The 22708-nt window shown below is 43.9% G+C and overlaps 1 pseudogene; it reads left to right on the forward strand.

Annotated features, from left to right (window-relative positions):
• Positions 1-2246: 2246 nt before the first annotated feature.
• The window catches only part of LOC131095396 (CBP80/20-dependent translation initiation factor-like), a 146578-nt pseudogene continuing 126116 nt past the window's right edge, over positions 2247-22708 (forward strand).

The raw sequence follows: 22708 nt of genomic DNA on the forward strand, positions 1-22708 counted from the left end.
ATGCAATGATAATTTTTGAGCACAAATGATCATGAGATACCTTATCATTATGAACCATCCCCAAGACAATGGCACTAGCAGAATAGGCAGCTGCAATGACTTAGACTATGAAAGACTTCCAAAATAATTAATTACTTGATTATACTATATTACACTACATCTAAACTGAATCTGCGCAAGCACCCAACTCAACTGCCCAGAATCTTGTGACTGTCTGCTGACCGACAGTCTGCACACATACTTGGCCCTGATAGGCCAAGGAAACAAAACACTATTACTTTGGGTAAACAATCTTTATATTGCATTCTACTTTGGCACAACACAGGAACAGCAAATGAGGTAAGAATTGTTTTGATCATTCTTTTCTCTGCTTCTCTCACTACTGCTCTCAGGTTCAGAGAATGTGAATCTCACAATCTGGGTCCCGTTCTTCCTGCTTTGGCTCTTCTTCCCTGCAGATCCTGTTCCTTCTTGGCTTTTCTTCTTTGCTGGAGTGTTGGGAAGATAAAAGCATGCGAGTCTTTGCTTGAATGCTGGATAATTGTTTAGACCTCTGCCTGCTGCCAAGTCAAAGACATTGATCCTTGTTTACCATTCTCCTTCCTTTGCCTTTTCTTTCTTGCAATCTTTATTCCTTAACTTTTTTAACTCTGTGGTTTTCCATCCTATGGTCAGTGACTGCAGAGCTTCAGTCTGTTTGCTCTGCCCCTTGCCATGGGTATATCACCTTTTAGCTGTCCCACACAGGGATGGAGCTGCCTGTCCTCTCTCCGTCTAGTACAAAAGCCCCAAATAGAACAATCTTGAATATTCCACATTGACCTAACTAGGGCTTTTTTTAATCTTAAACATTTTTTCTTTCACAGCCATTAAACAGAAACAGTTTTGATTATAATATCATTATGTCTTTAGGAAAAAACTTTCCCCACATGCATTTCTTGCAGAAATTCACAGCAGTTTGGTTTCCAGCTCATTTCCAGGCATTTCCCCTTACTTCTGCTGAAATTAAGCTGTGTCTGTGTGCAACTTTTATAATTTCTGCGCAATATTTTCCATTTAAATAAAGTAACAGTCTGTCTGTTTTATAACCCAAGGCTGGAAGTGTACCCAAACAGTTAGATGCTTGAGAGAAGAGAAGAGCAAAGCCACAGAAAGCACAACTTGCATGCTTAAGCATGCGAGGGCTTAGTACTAGATAAAGGTTTTAATTAACTTGTAATTTGACATTCCTCTTTTAATAAGAGCTGATTTTTACAAAATGGTTTATGTGATTGCGTTACTGAGAGGAAACAAAGAAATGCCAGGAAAATTTGATGTGGAGAATCTGTACTCATAAACTGCTTGTAAGCTTCAGCTAACAGGAAAACTTCTCCTTCACTTTTTTTTTTTTTATTATTCCCTGCCATTCAACTTGAAAAAAAAAAAAAAAAAAAAAAAAAAAACCAAAACAACAAAAAACCCAAAAACCAAACAAACAAACAAAAAAAAAAAAACAAATTCCTGCCACTGCCACTAAGCCTCTTCCTCCCATGTTTGCCAATTATGAACCTTCACACTTTATGGTTAAGAGCCAGTTGGCCTCAAATATAGGTTTTAACTCCTGGGGATGCCGAGGAATACAGATTCCATGGGCAGATGGCTTTGTCAGGCAAGGTTAGCAACTGTTTAGCTGCTGACCATGAAATGTATTTGTGAATGGCCAATTCCTTCATCTGACTGAGCATTAAAGCATCTCACATGCTCTCAGAGTCAAGACTGAGCATTAAAGAGGCATTGGAAAGGCAAGGAGGTGCTGCCTTGCTTAGAGCTAACCCTGCACTGTCCTGGGTGAAAGCACACCATGTCAAGACAATTTCCTCCTTAGTTGCATCCTTGATGATGGCATTCTGTCTCTGCCTTCTCTGCTCGGGACAATCAAGCTGCAGCCTATGTGGAAATACAAAATGTCTGAGGCTGTCAGTGTTTTTTCCTTTCAACTGTTTTTTGGGGGCGAGTTATCATCTCAGCTACCAGTTCTAGCCAGCAGATGGGCTTGCTTGCCCCTTCTGAGCCACTGTAGTCTCTCTAGACAACCATTTGCGGGCAGTTCCTCCTCTTTGTGGCTGTTGAATTCCCATGTTATCTGTTTGGACCTGTATGCATTTAGCCTGCTATCTGGAGGCAATGGTTCTAGCACTCCGTGCTGCCAGAGCCAAGCATGATACTCAGCTTCTTCATTCATGCATATGTCTTGTCCTGGTGTAGCAATGATGAAGGACATGCATAAAGAAAGGTGTATTGGGTTTACATGGCCAAGCTTTGGTAGCGGGAGAGGGAGGAGGGGGGTGCACTACAAGGATGGCTTCTGTGAGAAGCTGCTGGAAGCTTCCTCCATGTCAGCTAGAGCCAATCCCTGGTATCTCCAAAGACATATGTGCCACTGGTCAAGACTGGGCCAATTAGAAATGGTGGCAACACCTCTGTGATAGCATATTTAAGAAGGAGACGAAGAAGAAGAAGGAAAAAAAGTTATGGCACAGTTGTAATTGTGACCAGAGAGGAACAGAGTAAGAACATGTGAAAGGACCAACTCTGCAGACACCAAGGTCAGGGAAGAAGGACGGGGAGGAGGTGCTCAAGGCACCAGAGCTGAGATTGCTCTGCAGCCTGTGGTGAAGACCATGGTGAAGCAGCTGTCTCCCTGCAGCCCATGGAGATCCATGGGGATGCAGAAATCCACCCACAGCCTGTGGAGGACACCCATACTAGAGCAGGTGGATGTCTGAGAGGAGGCTGTGATCCCTGGGGAGAGAGGACCCCATGCTGGAGCAGCCTATCCTTGAAGAACTGCACCCTGTGGAAGTGACCCACAGTGCAGCTGTTTGTAAAAAACTGTTGCCCATGGGATGGACTCATATCAGAGAAGTTCATGGAGAACTATCTCCAGTGGGAGAGATCCCATGTTGGAGCAGCAGGACTCCTTTCTCTGAGCAGCGGGAGAAATAACACCTGATAAACTGACCGTAACCCCCATTCCCTATCTCCCTGCACTGCTGAGAGTGGAGGTAGAGCTGGGAAGGGCAGGGGGAAAGGTGTTTTTTTAAGGTCTTATTTTACTTCTCATTATCCTGCTCTGATTTTGTTAGTAATAAATTCAATTAATATCTTTAATTTGAGCTTTTTTTGCCAGTGACAGTTTTTGCTCAGTGATCTCTCCTGGTCTCATGAACCCTTTGTTATATTTTCTCTCCTCTGTCCAGTTGTGGAAGGGAGTGATAGGGAGGCTTTGGTGGGTGGCTGGCATCCAGCTGGGGTCAACTCACTACAAAAGGCCAAACAAAACCATTTAGTGTGCTCATCAGGTTTATTTGGCAATTTACTTTTTAGCTTATTTTTTTCCACTTAGAAATTCCTTATATGCTTTAAATGGTTCATTGCAAATCCATGCAGCAGTATGCTATGTTAGTACAGCAGAGAGGGCGGGCAAGAGGAGCAAATGATGCTGTAGGCCAGGTGTATCAGGAGGTCCTTAAGTCTTATGAAAAAAAAAAATCTCCTGATATTTCTTGCCTGCCTGACTTCCCCTTGCTCAGCTGGGACTAACCAGATATTCCCCAGTTCGGTATAGAAGCAACACAGAAAACACAGAAGCCTGGGAGAGATTTTCCTGGTAACCAAAGCAATGTTATCTAACTGTTCATGAAAACTTTCAGCTGAAATATCTCTGTTGCTGAAAGATTGAGGTGTGAGATTGTGTTCAATGTCAAGAAATTGGCTCTCTTCCTGTAGTAGGGACACCCACAGAGCCTACCCACCAAGGACCAGTCTGGTGGGGCAGATGTGTTGACCAAAAAGGCCCATGCAGAAAAGAGTGAACTAATGATCTTCTTTGACTTTCTAGGCGACAGCAGAGACTTCCTGGTGGGAACAAGTCTCAGCAGCATGCAGATCATCAGCAAGGTGGCACCAAACACAACAGGGACCACCAGAATCTTTACCAAGGAGGCCAGGCCCTTCACTCCTCAGGTAGGACAGGCCACCATGGCTGCAGTCAGAACCGGAGATAGCATCACAACCAGAAGCACTTGCCCAATGACAAAGAAACACACAGAAATTCCAAAGAGACAGAGAACTTGAAAATCAAGGACACCGCCATCTGTGCAGTTCATATTCCCTTGGAGATGCACCAAGGCCTGGAGGATATGGAGAAGCAGTCTCAGCAGTACATCCAAGAGTCAGAGACCAAGCAGAAAGACAGTATTCATGAACGCATTAGGGAAAGACCCAAGATCAATTTGCTTCAGTCTTCCAAAGACAGGCTGCGAAGGAGACTAAAAGAAAAGGTATTATTTCTTAGGGAAACATTGAGTTTTCCTTTTTCCAAGTCTGGCTGTTGGCTATTTTCCATACAAAGGGTGGAGTGGGCTCAAGAAAACTTTCCATCAATGCATCTTAATCTCCCAGTGTCAACACTTCTCGCAAAGTGTTTTCATGCTTCTTCAGGAGGCCTTTTATTCACTCAAGTCTTTTAGCTTGACTTCTTGGTTGAGGTTGCTACCAGCTTGAGTTCTTCAAAGACTGGGAACTCTTTTCCTGCACACCCTTGGGGAAAGCTGATTCACACGTGAGCTACAATGTGGGTACACCTCCCAACTGATACCCTTCCAGTCTGCAGAGCTCATCAACTTTGCAAAGAGGTCTAAAAAAAGGCAATTTGTGTCTCTACAATTACAGAGCTAAATCCCAAGCTTTGACTTTTGAGTGCTGAATAGCTGTAGTCAGCTACTTCAGTATTGATATTCATTTATCTCAGCAATGAATTGAAATGACCCTATCTTTTCCACTTCCTTCCAATAACCTAAACAACAACAAAACGATTGTATGCAAGCGACAGAGGAGAAATGCTTTTTTGAAACAATATTCAGCATCAGATTTCTGAAGAATTTGTAGATCTCTTTATTTGCCCCCTGTAAAACTCAGATTCTTTCTCTAGAGATTTTTTTTGTCAGACTAGAAAATTAATCTGTAAGGGTATCTCCAATGACATTTCCAAAATAAGTAGCAAAAATAACCTGAACATATACAACTCCATGGGAGTGCATGTTGGAAATGTATACCTTTGAATGCATGAGCATTTACTATTTATGTATGTGGCATGAGGGGGACGAAGAGATTTTGTTAGTTATTTTTATGTTCTTTAAAGCAATATCAATATAGAAGAGACTTTCAGATTATTCATTTTAATGTTCTTCCTGTGAATTTACAGTCTTATAAGAAACACATCACATAAGCACTCAATCTTGGGTGGTGAGTGGGTATTGTCAACACAACTGGCCTCCTGATGGGAGTTTTGGACAACTCCAACTGCTGTTTGGCATTGGGGTTGTCCAAAAAATTGTTGCAGTTTTGGATTACATAGCATGTTTTAAGAGTTTTTCAAATGCTGGGATCATGTGACATCTTTAATCTCAATTTAAATGATTAAATGTATCACAGAATCACAGAATATGCTGACTTGGAAGGTCCCACAAGGATTGAGTCGAACTCCTGTCCCTGCACAGGACACCTCAAGAGTCATACCATGTGCCTGAGGGTATTGTCCAAATGCTTCTTGAACTCTGTCAGGCTTGGTTCTGTGATCACTTCCCTGGGGAGCTTGTTCCAGTGCCCAACCACCCTCTGGGTGAAGAACCTTTTTCTAATATCCAGCCTAAACCTCCCCTGACACAACTTCAGGCCATTCCCTCGGGTCCTGTCACTGCTCACCACACAGAAGAGGTCAGTGTCTGCCCCTCCTCTTCCCCTCACGAGTATATTAAAAAGTAGACATTTTTGTAGAATTGCTATCTGAGCATTTTGCAAACATTGGTGCACTTTCAAAAGAGAGACCAAAAAAAATCAATTATCACCATGTCGCAGACACATAGAGAAACCAGTCCAAGATGTCAAAGGCAGTCAGGGGTAGTCAGACTTTGACATCCTGGATCAGGACCCTTGAGGAAATCTTCTCCCTGAGCTGAGGGGGAAGACTTTGGGATTGAGTGCTGTGGGAAATGGACAAAGAGCATTTCTGGGATGAGATTCATTTACTTGTGGTTTTTAATGCTGAGATTATACCATTGTGTTGCTAAAAGATGCTTTGCTTTTCTATGTCTGTTTAAATGTTTCTCCAGTCCCCTTCCCCCTTTTCTGTTTGTGGAAGGACAAAGGCTGATATGTCTGTTTTTTCCTTGTGTAACAGACGCCTTGTCTTTCCCTTTTCATGGACCAGGACGAAGTCACAGTGGAAACCACCAATCCTGAAAAGAATAAAATGAACAAATTAATTGAAATTCTCAATAGCATGAGGAACAACAGCAGTGACGTTGACTCCAAGCTCACCACATTCATGGACGAGGCCCAGAACTCTACCAGCTCTGAGGAAATGCCGGGGGAGATAGTCAAGACCATCTACCAGAAAGCAGTGATGGACCACAGCTTTGCTTCCACTGCAGCTAAGCTCTGTGACAAAATGGCCCTCTTCATGGTGGAAGGAACCAAATTCCGGAGTCTGCTTCTCAACATGTTGCAGGTAATGAGATAAAATTTGTTGGTTAGATACCTGCAGCATCACCTTGCCTGGTCCTAGCATGCATTAGAACAGGAGCTGAGCTGCTATCAAATTCCTTTTGAACTCAGTTGATGAGATGAGAACAGAAGTGTACCTGCAATTTTGTCTGTGCGCATCTTTAATGGTTGCCATAGATAACATGGCACCGAGGGCATTGTCAAGTTGCTCTTCATGCCCATTTCATGAGCTGTAAGTGTAATTACAGTATCTCACTCCAGGGCCTATTGAAGTGATATGCAGAATAAATAGATTCCATAACCTGATGTAGTTATGAAGTGGGTATGTATGGTCGTGCCTGGCACAAGTGAGATAGCTCTCATGAAAGCTTGTGCCCCCCACATCGTTATTCACAAAGATGTTCCATATGCATTACATTACACAATCTCTTCATGCATATTCAACCCCTGGCCTTACCTGTCCTCTCCTCACATGGTAATTAGATCCACACCCTTCTGAGCATGCGTTGTTTGCTGTGGTGGTCACACAGGAGTATTTGGTGGTCTCTGAGGCCGAAGGTTGTGGTCTTCATCATGATTGAACTTTTGAACTTTTCTCCTTTGCACGTGCGCTGTGGTCCCTTGGTGCTTAGCTGAGTACGTCTGTCGGTTTTGATCAGCTTGGAGACAGAGGACCTCCTTTATCTGGGTTTCTGCATTCCCTGGTCTTCTCTAGGTATTGTCCCTTATTGCAAGAAGCTTCAGAAATTTGCATTTTCCTATGCCCTTTTTACCATGGCAGAGGTTTCTTAAATAAAAGGTAAAAATTCAACACATAATTCTACAAACTAAAATTTAAATGCTTAATTCATATTGCTAACTTAAGCAAACTCCCCAAAACATCCATTTCACTATCTGTGAAAGGAGTGGGTTGCTTGTGGCAGCATCCCCATGTCATGAAGAGAATTCAGAGGATCTTACAGTGGAGGATCTCTTTCAGCACCAGAGATACCAAGTTAAGTCATGTTCCCTGAGTAGGTTATTTCTGGCTGAGGGATTCAGTCCTGGTTTCTGATTGCAACATGGACTGAAATAATTTGTGTATTTGCTAATTATTCTGGGTAACTTTTTGTCTTGGTTTAGGGCAAATTTGGGAGAAAATCTCTAAAGGGGGTTTCTCTAGAAAACAGATTTAAGCGACCCCTCCCCCAACTGGTTTGGGAAAAGATTTCCTTGGAGAAAAGTGGAAAAAAACCTGTTTATTTCACAGGCAAAGCATTCACCAGCACAAAAATAGAACAATATTAGACAATAAAACCTCTTGCCATTCCAAAAGAGATGACAAACTCAGAAAGTCCCCTCTGTGGGCTCACTCAGTCTGTTATCGGTCCCTCCAGTGCTGGAAATGCCGTGGCCTAGGCCTGGCCTGGTGGGCCACAGGTGCGAGCTGCTGGTGCTCTTCTGGATGTTCAGTCCAGAGCCAGTCTAAACACTTCCAAGAAAAAGAAAAACCACACTCCAGGGAACATCTCTGCCTTAGCTAGTTAAAAATTAACTAAAAGCAAAGGAGAGTTCTGTCCTGCCGTCTGTTCGTGCTGCAGACAACACAATCCAGGAGCAGGAATGTGGATGAGTGAGTGCAGTTTCTGAAAACAAACTGTGCGCTTCTTCTTTCCCCCTCTTTGCTCTCAGAATGAGTCTTAAAGGTGTAAAACTTATTTCTGGGCTAAACAGACGAATGGGGATACAAGCATCATAAAATCACCCCAGGACACTTGTTTATCGGCGTATGCAGCATTGGTTGACTGCTTACTCCAAAACCATCACTGACAATAAAATTGGAGGGGGAGAAAAAATAGTGCCTCTGATAACTGGTCCATGAGTTTAACAGTTGAACTTGATTATCTTGGAGGTCTTTGTCAGCCTAGGTGATTCTATGACAATGGTGGGTGATGGGGAAACAGAGCTGTCCTCAGCTGCCCACAATCTGCTGGGGGAAGCATGCTTTACTATAGTCCCACAGTTTGCTTTCTGGAGTGGGTGTCACATGGGCCTCCATCTTTCTGCCTCTGAAGACAGGACCTATAGAGTTGAAACCATGAATTTCTGTCCTTAACTTAATATGTGTTTCCATTTGACTATTCCCTCACACACCCATGCCATCTGTGGGGCATATTAAGCTCTTGTTTCATGTCTGTGATAACCCTTGGATTCTGTGCCTTGCTGCCTGTACCTTAAGTTGGCTTTTGGGCAACAAAGCAGGAAATAAGCAAAATAAAGTAATGAAAATTAATATTTATCATAACCAAAGATAATTCTAGAATGTCACTGGTTGGTTTTGCTTCTCTTGCTGCTCTGGGTGCATATCAAATTCAGCATCTCTCCCTGTGCTTGCTCCTTTTCTTCTATCCCCTGCAAAGCCTTTGGGCAGCACACATATCTGCCCATTGCCTGTACCCAGCCTGGATTTTTTTTCCCCAATTGATTTATTTCCAAAGCAATTATACAGCAGGAGGAGAAAAATTGTGGTCTGCATTAGTCTCAGATTTAACAGCAAGGGTCTGGAGGTGTTGAAAGCGAAGGGAGACGACCCATCTTGTTGTTGATCAGTATCGACTCCGATTTATTGATCAAATCAGTCACCCTTTATAATAGTGTTAATTAACTTCATGCATATTGCAAAATCCGAGTTCACAATAGGTTACAGAGAAAACTCTAACCCCTCCTTTTGGTTAAAATACCTGTGGTTGTTTATTGAAACCAAAATTAGTGTTCTCACTGTGATATGAAAAGTTCTCAAAACCTTCATATCTGTTCTCAAAACCTTCATATCTGTTCCCAGAGCAGCCAAGGACTGTTATGAGAAGACTGTCTGAGAATCCTGCTGTTTATAGAAAAGGTGTCTGAGAACCTAGTTATTTACAGAATCAAGCCTGGAAACTGCTGCTTTACAGCTGCCTTTTACTTTCCCATCAGCTGTATACCTTCATGGCCTCTTTCTTTAAGCCATGCTTGAACCAGGCTCTCCACACTTCTCCCGTTTGTTTTTTTTTTTTTTCTTTTTGAGAAAGGAGGTTAGTTTGCCAAGTTTTCTCTATCATCCTACCAACCATATTTTGGATACAACTACAAAGATAAGGTAAAATAAGTAAAAGCATTTAAAAGCACACTCAGTATCTCTATAAGGTTCCCCAGCCACGGTCCGAGCAATGGCTTTTATCCCAAAGGGTTAAAACCACCCCCAGCTGAGCCACAATGTCCCGCCCTATCAGGCATTGCACGGTAGGTGGTAATTGGACTAAGAAAAGAGGGCTGTTAGCTGTTTTCATTCATGCCAACCTGGAGAGGAGGCGAACAGGCAAGCCTGAAAATGATTCTTTCTGTCCTTGAGATTTTCACATCCACCCTTTTCTTGGGTTTCCCAGAAAAGTTCAAAATCAGTTTTACAGTCTGTAATCCTTTAGTCATTTGGCTCAAATGGCATCAGCTGGGCAATTCTCAGTCCTTTGTTGATTTGGAGTGGTGGGAAAGTAGTATGCACTTAAAGCACTTAAATTATTTAAACTTAACAGACTTATTTGTAAATAATGTAAAATCACTTAAATCTAACAAAACTTTAACAAAATCAACTGACTTTAAATTCTACACAACTTAAACAAAATATAATTCAAACTTAACAGAATCTAACTTAACTTAAACCTAATATAATTTAATCTTAACAGTATTTAATATTTAATGGCACTTAATAGACAATCCAACTTCAACTACTTAACAACAAATAAAACTTATAAAAATAAAATATAGCATTTACTATAACTTACTTACAGGCCTGATTCTAAAATACTAAGCTAAAACAACTTTTTTCACATTTTTGCTGCAGCATTTATACCAAAAAGCACACTCATACAATCTCACTCATACAATCAATCCAACACATCTTAACATTTTAAAATTTTTCAAAACACAATTTTGGAGTCTGATGTTCCACCGATTAAAGTCTATGCTTCTGATGTTTAAAGTCTATGTTAATACAGGTGATTTCAAGACAGCATAACCAATGCTGAGCCAAAATCGACCGAAATTTGACTCCTGCATTCATTTACGCTGATTTCTGTTTCACAGTCTGCTGGGAAGAACAAAAGTCCCTTTGACTTAGGTGGAAAACGTCCTGATAGCCTTTGGTGTCGTTTGTTTATTATCACTGGTTTCCCATTTGCAGCAGGGATCTTTTCTTTTGTTGACAGGAATCACATTTATTATGCTGTTCGGTCTCACACTGAAGCTTTTGCCGGCTGCGGTCCCGCGGCGCTTGTGTCGGAGAGGGGGAAAAATCCCCCCCCCCGCGCTGGGCTGATTGTTTCGCAAGATTTGCCGGCGGGCTGAATCACAGCAGGCGCTGCAGACACAGACACCGCTGGTTGGGTCGCTCCCCCCGCGGCGGCGCGGCTCCCGCGGCGGCGGCTCCGCTCCCCTCCTGGGGCGGCGCAGCTCGGCTCCCGCGCGGCGGCTCCGCTCTCCCCGCCGCTGCCTCCGCTCCCGCCGCTACAGCGCAGCATTTCAGGCGGTCGCTCACTGCGGCTGCTCCCCATGGTGGAGCGCCCATGCCGAGTTCGGAGTAGCACAGCCCCGCAGGTGCCACGAGCTGCGGCCGCTGTCTTGAAGTCAGAGACATAGTGAAACAGTGCACCGTACATCACCCGCCATGGCTTGCTTAGCTTCTTGGCAGTTTTATCACTCTCTAAAGTAGCCTCCCATAATAAATCACCAAATTCACGCCATTACGTTAACTCGTAAACCATATGGGGGCTAAGGAAAACCCCTTTACCGTAGCCATAAGTCCAAAGTCCTGTTAAATCATTTTGCCAATCTACCCCCTTAATTTGCCTTTTTTGTAAAAAGACAGTCAATAATTCATATGCTGCTTGCCTTTCCATACCTAATTAATCAGCGCTGAATGCAGCCTCTTCAAGGTCGCGGCAGCATGTATCAGTCAGGCTCGCCTTTACGATCACCTGAGGCATGACGCATCTTCAGCTTCTTTTTTATCCCTTTTATCACATTTCTGCCGTCCTGCTGCTTAGGACCTGACCCGTTTTCTTCGCTTCTTCGTGGTGCATTGCCGTATCACGTCGGAGAGGTCACCATTATGTTAAAAGCGAAGGGAGACGACCCATCTTGTTGTTGATCAGTATCAACTCCGATTTATTGATCAAATCAGTCACCCTTTATAATAGTGTTAATTAACTTCATGCATATTTCAAAATCCGAGCTCACGATAGGTTACAGAGAAAACTCTAACTCCTCCTTTTGGTTACAATACCCGTGGTTGTTTATTGAAACCAAAATTAGTGTTCTCACTGTGATATGAAAAGTTCTCAAAACCTTCATATCTGTTCCCAGAGCAGCCAAGGACTGTTATGAGAAGACTGTCTGAGAATCCTGCTGTTTATAGAAAAGGTGTCTGAGAACCTAGTTATTTACAGAATCAAGCCTGGAAACTGCTGCTTTACAGCTGCCTTTTAATTTCCCATCAGCTGTATACCTTCATGGCCTCTTTCTTTAAGCCATGCTTGAACCAGGCTCTCCACATGGAGGGAGCTCTAAACCCTCCATGCATCTCTTTCTTCCTGTGCCAAGTAACTCTTGTGTCTTCTCCCATTTGTCCGGGTGATTATAAGAAATCCAAAATAAAGTCCAGGAGCAATGGTCAAGGAGCAGCAGGGTGTTATACAAAAATTGAGGACAGTGGGTTATGAAGGACTCTTCAAACTTAGTTTCTTCTCTTGCCCCAACATTTCCACCCCTACCACCAGACCCAACAGACTGACTTATACTGAAGCATCGTGTGCAATAAATAATGGCTTCATATTCAGCTATTCATAGCATGAATGTAGGATAAATAATACACCTCATATCTACAAATGTTGGCAATTGAAGAGATGCGGACTCCATGGTTTGCATGCATGAAGCCGATTTATTGATTCCACAAGCTCAGTATATATACCTTTTCAGCTATAGCTAAAAATAGCAGTAATCACAACATTTACATTTCTTAGTAACATTGCTTAATCATAGCTTTGTACAGACTCACATAGGCATGTACGGTCTTGCATGGTTTGTCATAAAGCATACCAAGCACACCCAAGCACGCCATTGTCTTCTTCAGGGTTCTGCTTGCCAAGGCTTGCGGCCTAACAGAGTTAGCACATCTGTGTTGGTAAGCTGAGCAGTACTCTCCGTCCTGCTTTCTAGCTGTATTCCCATATACAGAGTCTCAAAGTGCTTATCAGGAACATGCAGTGGGTCACGATATTATGACAGCATGATGTCCTGTCCTGGTTCCAGCCAGGACAGGGTTAATTTTTGCAGTAGCCAGGAGGAGCATGGCCAGGGCCCTGAGGTTATTCTATACCACCTCATGCCATACACAGGAAGTGGAGGGAGATGGGTCCCTTCCAGTTGGGCTGGTGTCAGAGTGAATGGTCAGGGTAGCGCTGGGTTCAACATGGTGAGCACTTGCGTGTGAATCATTCGCCTATCTTATGCACTCTGTTATTAATATTGTTGTTGTTATAGTTCAGTTCTTACTTCATTGCTGTTTGTACTATATTGTTCTTAACTCATGGTCTTTACCTTTTGTGCCTCCAATTCTCCTCTCCAGCTTGGAGAGAGAGAGGAGGGAGGGAGTGAGTGGCACTGGTTTGGAGTGTTTCAGTGGGAACACTAAATCGGGGAATATCATTCCTAAACCATGACAGCCTTATTTGGTGCCCAATATGGGGCTCGAAGGGTTGAGGTGACAACAGATTTGCCCAGAGTGGGTTGGAACCAAATTTGATCTAAGCATTTGTTGTATTAGGTACAGAGCCAATGGTCACAAGGTTGCTCAGTCTGTTCACATGGTTGTGTTACCAAACACTGTATATACTGTATATGCAACATTTGGCTCCTCATGATGATCTTTTTCAGAGGAGGGAGAGGGATTGGGATTGCTTTGTTGCTGTACTGTGTGATATCAGCTGATGACATTATAACATCAAGGGCTGTCACAGACAACTTTTATAAAAAATCCTTTCCTTGGGATTTTTTCCTCCTGAGAAGCTGAGAGGCCTCAGAAACAAAATGTAAACAATGATTGTCTGCTGCTGTGGAATGCAACCAGGTGGATCTGTGATTGGTCTCATGTAGATGTTTGGAATTAATGACCAATCACAGTCAGCTGGCTTGGACTCTCTGTCCGAGACACAAACCTTTGTTATTCATTCCTTTCTATTCTTAGCTTAGCTAGCCTTCTGAGATGAAACTTTTTCTTCTATTCTTTTAGTATAGTTTTAATGTAATATATATCATAAAATAATAAATCAAGCCTTTTGAAACATAGAGTCAACATTCTTATCTCTTCCCTCATCTAAGAACACCTGTGAACACCATCACAAAGGGCAATGAGTGTTATTTGGGATGTGTATTCATTGTTGCTCTTCTGCCCTCTCCCACACTACCTCTGGGAAATTCATTAATAATTGTATCCAGTCTGTAGGGAGAACAAGGCAGGGTGATTTTCCCCAGCTTTCACCCTTTTTTCCTCCTTCAGGCCTGTTACAACAGCTTTTGAGAATTCTGAATTCCCTTTGGATGTTAAGGAAAGCATGTACTTGTTGCTAAGTCTATCAGGTCTCCTCAGTATAGTCAACACCATGTTTAAAGTTATAAAAAAGATTTTTAGGAAGGTCATTCAGAGATCTGCAGCAAGGGTGAACAGTTACGACTGGCATGGAATATGGGAGAAAATGGACCAGCTTTTGGAGAAATTCTCTGCTCCAATGGTTTGGACGTTCACACCTGAACAACTACAGGACTGATAAAATGACAGAATATTTGCAAAGAAAATGCTGTGGCAGTTCCAGAGAGCTGCAAAGTTCTTACAATGTGTTTAACCCAGGCTACTCTTTACTGGACAAGGTTTGACATTAAACTGCACCCTCAGGGGGAGGAAGAGGAGGAAAGCAGACCAACTGGCACAGTGGCCACTCAAACTGCAGCTGAACCAGAGGAACAACTTGTGTCAGTAGCAGTTGCCTCCATACAGAAGAAGAAATCCAAGACCAAATCCATTTTCTTAGTGAGAGGTGAAGAGGAAGTAGACCCAAAATTGGAAATTAGAGGGAAGTGAAGCCAAGCAGCTGGGATCCCTGTCCTGGTATGTGAGCATTGGGAAGAGGACAGAAGCTCTCAGCCTCTGAAGGTGATTCCTGTCAAGCATGAGGGAAAGGTATCCTTTCAAGGATGAGCTACCAGTGTAACCAGGCAAGTGGAACACCATGCAGAGAGGTATTCAGCACCCGAGAGAATTAGCTGTGCTGGAGGTACTCTATGAAAATTCAATAGTCCATTTTCTTCCCTCCCACCCCTGCTCACTGCCCAATTGGAGCAGTGTCCTGAGAAAGCAGTACAGAGACTGAGTCCAGCAGGTGTCAGGAGGAGGCAGCATGTGGCAGGACTGACCTTACACACCCACACACTGCTGAGAAGAGTGCAGGGAAACTAACCCCAGAGGTCCAGAGCTGCCCCAGACAATGTCAGCACCCCTCATCTGCCACCAGAACTGCTTCTTAAGCTCCTACCTGCACAGGGTTTTTTTGTCCAGGGGGAAGGTTGAGCCAAAAGGGACTTCTCTGCCATATTGTCTTTATCTTGTGCTTCATGTGGTCTCTGTGGTGACAGACATCTTGGGAGGAGGGACTTCTAGGCCATCTTGTTTTCTTTGTTCCTAGGAAGGCCACAGGGTTCAGCACATTTGTATCTAGCGGTTATTGCTGTTATCTTGGTTGTTGCTGTTTTTCTTTTTAGTAAACTGTTATTTTTTCACCTATATCTTCTCACATTTGTATCTATTGGTAAAAGGGGATTGGTTAAAACTAAAGGAGAGGTAACTCATTTTGGAGTCTCTGCCCTGTATAATTGTCTTTAACTAAGAAAGTATAATATTGGTTGCTGAATTACACTGCCACTGTATGCCATAACTGTTATGATCTGAATTAACACAGAAGAGTGTGGTGTTGTGAGGTCCCCAGGATGAGGTGAGATAAGAATTTGACTCCATGTTCTCAGAAGGCTGATTTATTATTATATCATATCATATCATATCATATCATATCATATCATATTAAAAGAAATTATATACTAAAACTATACTAAAGAAAGAGAAAGGATACATCAGAAGGCTAGAAACAAATTAATAATAAAAACTTCTGACTGACTCAGAGAGTCCGACACAGCTGGGTGTGATTGATCATTAATTAAAAACAATTCACATGTTTGGATAAACAATTCTCCAAAGCAGCAAAACAGGGAGAAGCTGAAGCTTCCCAGCTTCCCAGGAGAAGAAATCCTGGCAAAGGGATTTTCATAAAATATCACGGTGACAGAAGAGCAAGGAAAAGTAAGTCTCTGTGAATAAAATGGATGGAACCCAGAAAGGTTTGAAATATACACCAAAACTCGATGAAAACCAAATGAGGTTAGATGCTAGTGCCAAAAAAATTTGATATATTTTATTTAATAGTGAAAGAGGCAAAGAGAAAGAAAGAAAGAAAGAAAGAAAGAAAGAAAGAAAGAAAGAAAGAAAGAAAGAAAGAAAGAAAGAAAGAGAAAGAAAGAAAGAAAGAAAGAAAGAAAGAAAGAAAGAAAGAAAGAAAGAAAGAAAGAAAGAAAGAAAGAAAGAAAGAAAGAAAGAAAGAAAGAAAGAAAGAAAGAAAGAAGAAAGAAGGAGAGAAAGAGAGAAAGAGGGAGGGAGGGAGGGAGGGAGGGAGGGAGGGAGGGAGGGAGGGTGGGTGGGGAGGGCGCAGAGAGAGAGTGACTGGTTAGTAGAAACAGATCACCATTCCGAGGGTCCCAAAAACATCTCATTGCTCCCCTTCACCTGGTCTGGGTGGTGAGGGTCCCCCACCGCTCACACCGCTGAAAAGTATAGCATCCAATGGATTACTATATGTTTGGACCAGGTGGGAACGCCCATGTGTCTCCCCTGGTGTCCTGGGGTGACTTTATGATGCCAGTATCCCCATCATGTCTTTTTGCTCAGAAATGGGTCTTGTATCTTTCAGCTAGGCCCAGAGAGATCTGAGAGCAAAAGGAGAGGGAAGCAGTGGCGTGCAGTTTGTGTGTGCAGAAGCTTCATTTTCACTCCCCCAGAATTCCTTTCTCTCAGTGTGTGTTGTCTGCAGCCTGGACAATGAGTGGGAGAGAGTTCTCCTTTGCTTTTAGTTAGTTTTTTCTAGGTAGCTGAGGCAGAGAAGTTCCCAGGACTGTGGCTTTTCTTTTTCTTGGAACTGATCAGCCCTGCTCTGGACTGATAACCAAGAAATACACCGGGAGCTCACATCTGTGGCCCACCGGGGCTCGGGATGCCACATTTTCCAGCACAGGAGGGACTGATAGAGACTGAGTGAAAGCCAAGGCCACACCCACAAAAAGGACTCTGAACTACAAAAGGATTCCATCACAGATGGCAGAGATGGAGAGATGACACACATCGGGGTTTTGTGCAGTAGAGAGAGGTTATTAGTGTGTACAGCTCTTTATATAGGCTATTCAAAAGACTCTGTGTTTGAACTTGATTGGCTATGATTGGTTACCACCCAGCTCATTGACCAATAGCTACCTGCTTATGTTCATGTCAGGGATTGGCTCTCTGTAGCCAAACCCCTCCTCCGCTTATGAAGCACACAGTTTATCTATATGCTGTAATAATTCCCCCTTTTCTCCTATAAAATAGAAAAGCTGTGTTTATTATCTTTTTGCAGGGCCCCTTGCAAGAAGGACAACAAACACTGTATAAGGAGAATGAAACTCCTTACCAAACTGACAAAGCCAATTTTTTCAGCTATTGGTGTGCCCCATCAGTTTTTTATTATCATGTCTAAGAGCTATCAAAGGTACAATGTTACTGGGTGGCATGCTGCAGGTTACTTACTTTAAATTTACAACTTAAAATTTGAACATTACAAACAAACTGTAGTGGTTTTGGTTGGCTAATTTAAGATTTTCTTAATTTTGAGATTTTCTTGGCTAACGCACTAAAGAATTTGGTGGGTCCGATGCGGGCTAATTACTAATACACTCACTTCTTGCTGTGAGATAGGATTAGGAGAAAGGTAAAGCAGCCTCAAAACTTTAAAAGGGTATAAAGAAAATTATATTAAAAGTGACTAAGAGGAAAAAGGTAGTAAGACTCAAAACAGACTCTTCAGAAGACTTCTCTTCTTCTTACAACTTTTTCTTTCTTACTGACAATGTAAAGAAATAAAATTTTAAATTTCTAGCCAGCTTACTACTTTAAAAATAGTCTTTTTTCAGTTTACTAAGGGACAGAAGTCTCTCTTGCTAAGGTTATGAAGACTTCTCTACAAGGGGGAAAAAACAGTTCTCTCGTGGTTCTCAATTTTGTCACAAATAACAGCCGCCTGGGGAACCCTGCCATTGTGAAGTCCTCCGCATTTTTACAAGCCTTCCCACAGCTTGTCGATGGGCCATGTCGACTTATGGAGTACTGTTTTAAAGATGAGCTGTTCAAAGGCAAAAGTTCTCATTATCTATCTTTAAAATCATCTTCATCCCTGGGAACAGAGATCATCTTCGTCTTCTTCCTGGGGGTATAGGGTTTCATCACTCTTCTCTTTTTCTCTGTTCAGACTTCTCATGGGATCACAGCTACTTTAAAATCTGCTTACTTTAGCATGGAGGCCTTTACTTGATACTAATTTGAACACTTTCATCTCCCCATAGTTTCATGTGTTATAAGGAAAAAGAGTCTTTTTTCTATAGTTTACAAGAGGATTTCAGCTCCAAAAACAAGGCATCTCCTCACCCCTCCCATCTGGGACTTAACTTCTTCCTCACTGACTTTGATGTCTTCATGTTGTTCTTTTACATGCTTGCATCTTGTTCCTTTCTCTCACTCAAGGGATGATTGAAGCACTGAAAGAATTAACATCATGCCTGCGGCCTACCTGACCCGCTGGTAACGTGTGGCAGGAGCTGCAGCTGGGGTTGTGTCAGGATTGGTTTTATGGTTAGTCTTTAGTTTTTTCTGTGTTCAATTTTAGCCACAGGGCCACTCTGCACGGGCTGCAGGGGCTTCTGGTCTCAGCCACGCTGGGGGGAGGAGGCTTAATGGCAAGATCTTAACAGCCGCGGCCAGCCCTGCTCTGGCCAGGGCTCCACAGCCTCCCCTGCCTTCCTGCCTGGCAGCTGCTGGGGGTCTGGCCCAGCCAGAACGGAGCCAATGAGGTGGATGACCCAGGGAGAGGTGAAAGGGCCTGGCCCACAGCAAGACGGCTCGGCCCAGCCTGGCCAAGACAGGGACCGGGGCCCGCCACCTCCTCGCCGACCAGAAAGGAAAGAGGAAGTCCCCGAGTTTTTTCGTCTTTAACATGTGTGTTTCACAGAGGCGTGTCCAGCTTCTCAGTAGTTTAATAGACTGTCAGTTGCACAAAAAATTTTACATCACTTCCTCAAATTTTCTTCCCATTCTAAACCACAACACAAACCAACTTAAACATGATCATTTAAAAGGTTTCAATGCTCGTGCAGGCCTTGACCTGGTGAGCACTAGTCAATCAAAATGCATATTTGTAGGCGTTCTGAATATGATTTTTTAATGTTTATATCTTTGTTTTTAGACACAGAAACAGAAAATGCAGAAAGAGAATTGCACTGAGCAACCAGGCTGATAATTTTCAAGTCTTTGATTGAGATTCCACTGTAAAGTACCATTTGGATGTGTTTATAAGAAGGCAAATAAGTTCTGTTTGCTGTGGTAGCTAAACAGGTTATTAGTACTCACTTCAGTTTTCAGTCTTAACAGCTATAACAAGGACATAATTTAACCTATTAAATTCAGATAACATGCACTTATGAACAGTAAAGCAACACATCTAGTAAACAATAAATGCCACTTAACAAAAATACTTACAAATGCCTAAATGCTTTACCTTCACCCAGGGTCTGTCATAGCTAGACTTGGATAGCTTTTTCCAGAACAAGGCTTCCAAGTTTACCTCGAAAAGAGGGTTCAGCTTTTACAAGACCAACTTTACAAGTCAAAGTGACTTGATTTAATTTTTAGGACAAAACCACCTGGGATTCATGGCATACTTCTCTGCCAGACAGATCCAAGGCTTGGCCAGAGCCAGGAACTTGACTGAAGGACTTCCCTAACACTATCTTAAAAACAAAATTTTATTAATATTTACTGAAAAAGTTTCTTAACTTATGAATAATCAAAGGAATATGGATAAGTAACATCAAATAATATTTTATAGCTGGATGCCTGTTTGTGCCAGGCACTGAGTATAAAACTTAGTAAAAATAAACACTTAAGACACAAGGTTACATTTAGAGATTGATTTCAATTTTGTAATATGTTCCTAATTTTTGCAAATGTATCATTAGTATACTTAACAACGTCTTTCTTTGAAAACTGTAGCTGACATGATTTTACACCAAGTGCAAAAAGGATCTTTTAAAAACCTTTAGCTTATTTTTAAGTGGGTAAATATTAAAACTAGTTGGCAGAGTTTAACACCAGAATTTCCAGAAGTTATTTTTGTGCAGATTTTGTGCATATAATTCTTTTGGGTCTTGTTTCATACTTGAGTACCTCTCCTTCCAGGAGCTAACTGGATTATGTGTGGGGGTGGTATCCGACAGGAGCGGGGGTGGAACGGAGGCTTCCTCTCGGGAGTCGGCAGGAGGGCAGTAGCTCGTGTTCCCCTCTCTGGGGGTCTCGCGTATCCATCAGTAATATGGGTTCCTCAGGCTGTTTAAGCCTTGGTTGAAGGTGGGGTGGGGTGGGGTGCGGTGCGGCAGCAGGGCTCCGAGAGCACGCTGCTGGCACTTCCGGGTTCAGGAGCCGTTCGACGTCCGGCTTCCGGCATTATTCCGGATTACGGCTGGCGCGACGGAGGGGGTCCTGGGCGCCACGGCGGGGCCGATCCCGGCTGCCGTGCAGGCTCCTGTGATGCCGGTGGCTCAGCAGTCACCGCGTGGGCTGCGCAGATGCATCCGGCGCCGACGGGGGCCACGACTATGGGGCTGCCGGCTTCTCTTCCAGCTTCCGGCGCTTCGATGCTTCCGGTTTCTCTGGGGGACCCGGTGCCGCGGGGAATGGGTGTGTCAAGTGAAGGCCAAATTCCAGGACTGAACCAATCAGCGGGAGGCGGAGGTGGGCCGAGCGCTTCCATAGCAACACAGGGCGTGGAAGAAATGGCGAAGGGCTCGTGCAGGCGCGACGGGGACGGTCCCGGACGCCGCTGTGTGGGCGCTGCAGGGGCTTCTGGCGCTTGCGGGGGGGCGGCCACCGCGCGGGCTGTGCAGATGCCTCCATCGTCTGCGTTGGGGAGGGCTCCGGCTCCGATATCATGGCGCGTCGGCACTGCGGGGTTGGGGGAGCCTGAACAACGGCCGCTCCCCCCCTGCCGCCAGTCTTCTGATGATGGTGTACACATGGGTAGAGAAATTAGTTCAGCCCCCTCTGTATCCCCACATTCTATTGCTTTTTGTCTGTCTTAGGTTGGAAATAGAGGTATTCTATTCCTATCTGTTTGAGATGGGGCAGTTATCTTCTGTTAATTGGGCAGTTTTCTTAATCTCTTCCACAACCAATCCTCCCTCCGGGGAGACAGCTTCTGATAATGGGCCATTGAGTCTCACTGCATGACTGATAAAATTACATCATCCCATTGTGAGAAGCTCCGCCCAGAGGGAGGAGCCAAGCATTCCTACCTGTATATAATCTGAAATTTGGAACACTACAAGCAGCCTTTTCCCACTGGATTCCCAGAAGAGCAGCCTATTCCCACTGGATTCTCAGAGGAAGACCAGGCCCATCTACACTACCACCGCACCTTCAGAGGAAAACTCCACCCTTCTACAGGATCACTGCTTCAACAGAACCAAATCTGCCACTCCAGAAGGACTGCAACATCCATTCAATCAGACTGCCACCAACACCCTGACCCACAGGGTATCAGGTCGTATTCTGATTCTGTCAGTAGGGGTTTTTTGTTGGTACTATAATTTTTTTTACTTTTTTTTTTTTTAGTTTTCGTAGTAAAGAACTGTTATTCCTATTCCCATATGTTTGCCTGAGAGCCTCTTAATTTCAAAATCATAATAATTCGGAGGGAGACGGTTTACATTTTCCATTTCAGGGGAGGCTTCTACCTTCCTTAAGCAGACACCTATCTTTTCAAACCAAGACATTGTTTTACCTCCATCCAGAAGATTACAGGGTCTCGAGTGCAGATGGCTTCTGCTCAGAACATCGATGAGGCTGGAGCTGGTATCGGCAGGGTTGCAGGGGCTTCCTTGGGTTGTTGAAACCTTGACTGTAGGTGGAATGGTGCTGCGACAGTGGCAGGTGCGGGGCCAGGGCCAGGAGCATGATTTGGCATTGTTATGCTGGGACTTCATGGTTCTGGTACATTTCCGGGTGTGATATAGTGACAATATCTGGGCATTTGTAGTGATGTCATCTGCCCCCCCCCCCCCTCTTCCACCCCCTGTGTTGCAGTGGCAGGCAGGCGCGGCCAACGGAAGGAGGACTGTGGGCGTGGTTTCTGGGCTGAACCAAATAGCTATGGGCAGGCGCAGGCTGGGCATTTCCATGGTGGTGAGGGGCATGGGTGGCTCCAGTGGTGAGAGGGTGGTCCCAGGAGCCGCATGGACCTGCAGCATGGTCACGGGCCGCCCAGCCAAAATGGTGTCATGGTCTGACCCGGGACAGCAGCTCCACACAGCCACAAGGCGGTTTAGCTCAGTGCAGCAGCCCTGCAGCACGGGCACAGGGCGTTCCGGCAGCTCACAACATCTTTGTACAGGTGCATTCAGGGCGGCACACCCATGTTGTCCAGTCGTCTCTTCTGCGGGCTTAGAAGAGTGCCCAACTCCCCCGCTAACTCCTCCAGCACCCAGTCCTCACCATGTGCCTCGGTATTTAACATTCTCATTAAATCTAAAATAAGTTTCCGGGGCTTTATAACTTCTATTGCGCTTTCGTCGCCTCTGGAAGCTGCTTGAATTATAAATCGTCTAGTTCATGCCCAAGTATTCAAATCAAGGGCAGCCTCTTTAGTTGTGTCCAATCCGTGGTCCTTAGCCCACATTAGTAAAGCTAACCATG

The sequence above is a fragment of the Melospiza georgiana genome, chromosome W (assembly GCF_028018845.1).
Source record: "Melospiza georgiana isolate bMelGeo1 chromosome W, bMelGeo1.pri, whole genome shotgun sequence".
Classification (NCBI taxonomy): domain Eukaryota; kingdom Metazoa; phylum Chordata; class Aves; order Passeriformes; family Passerellidae; genus Melospiza; species Melospiza georgiana.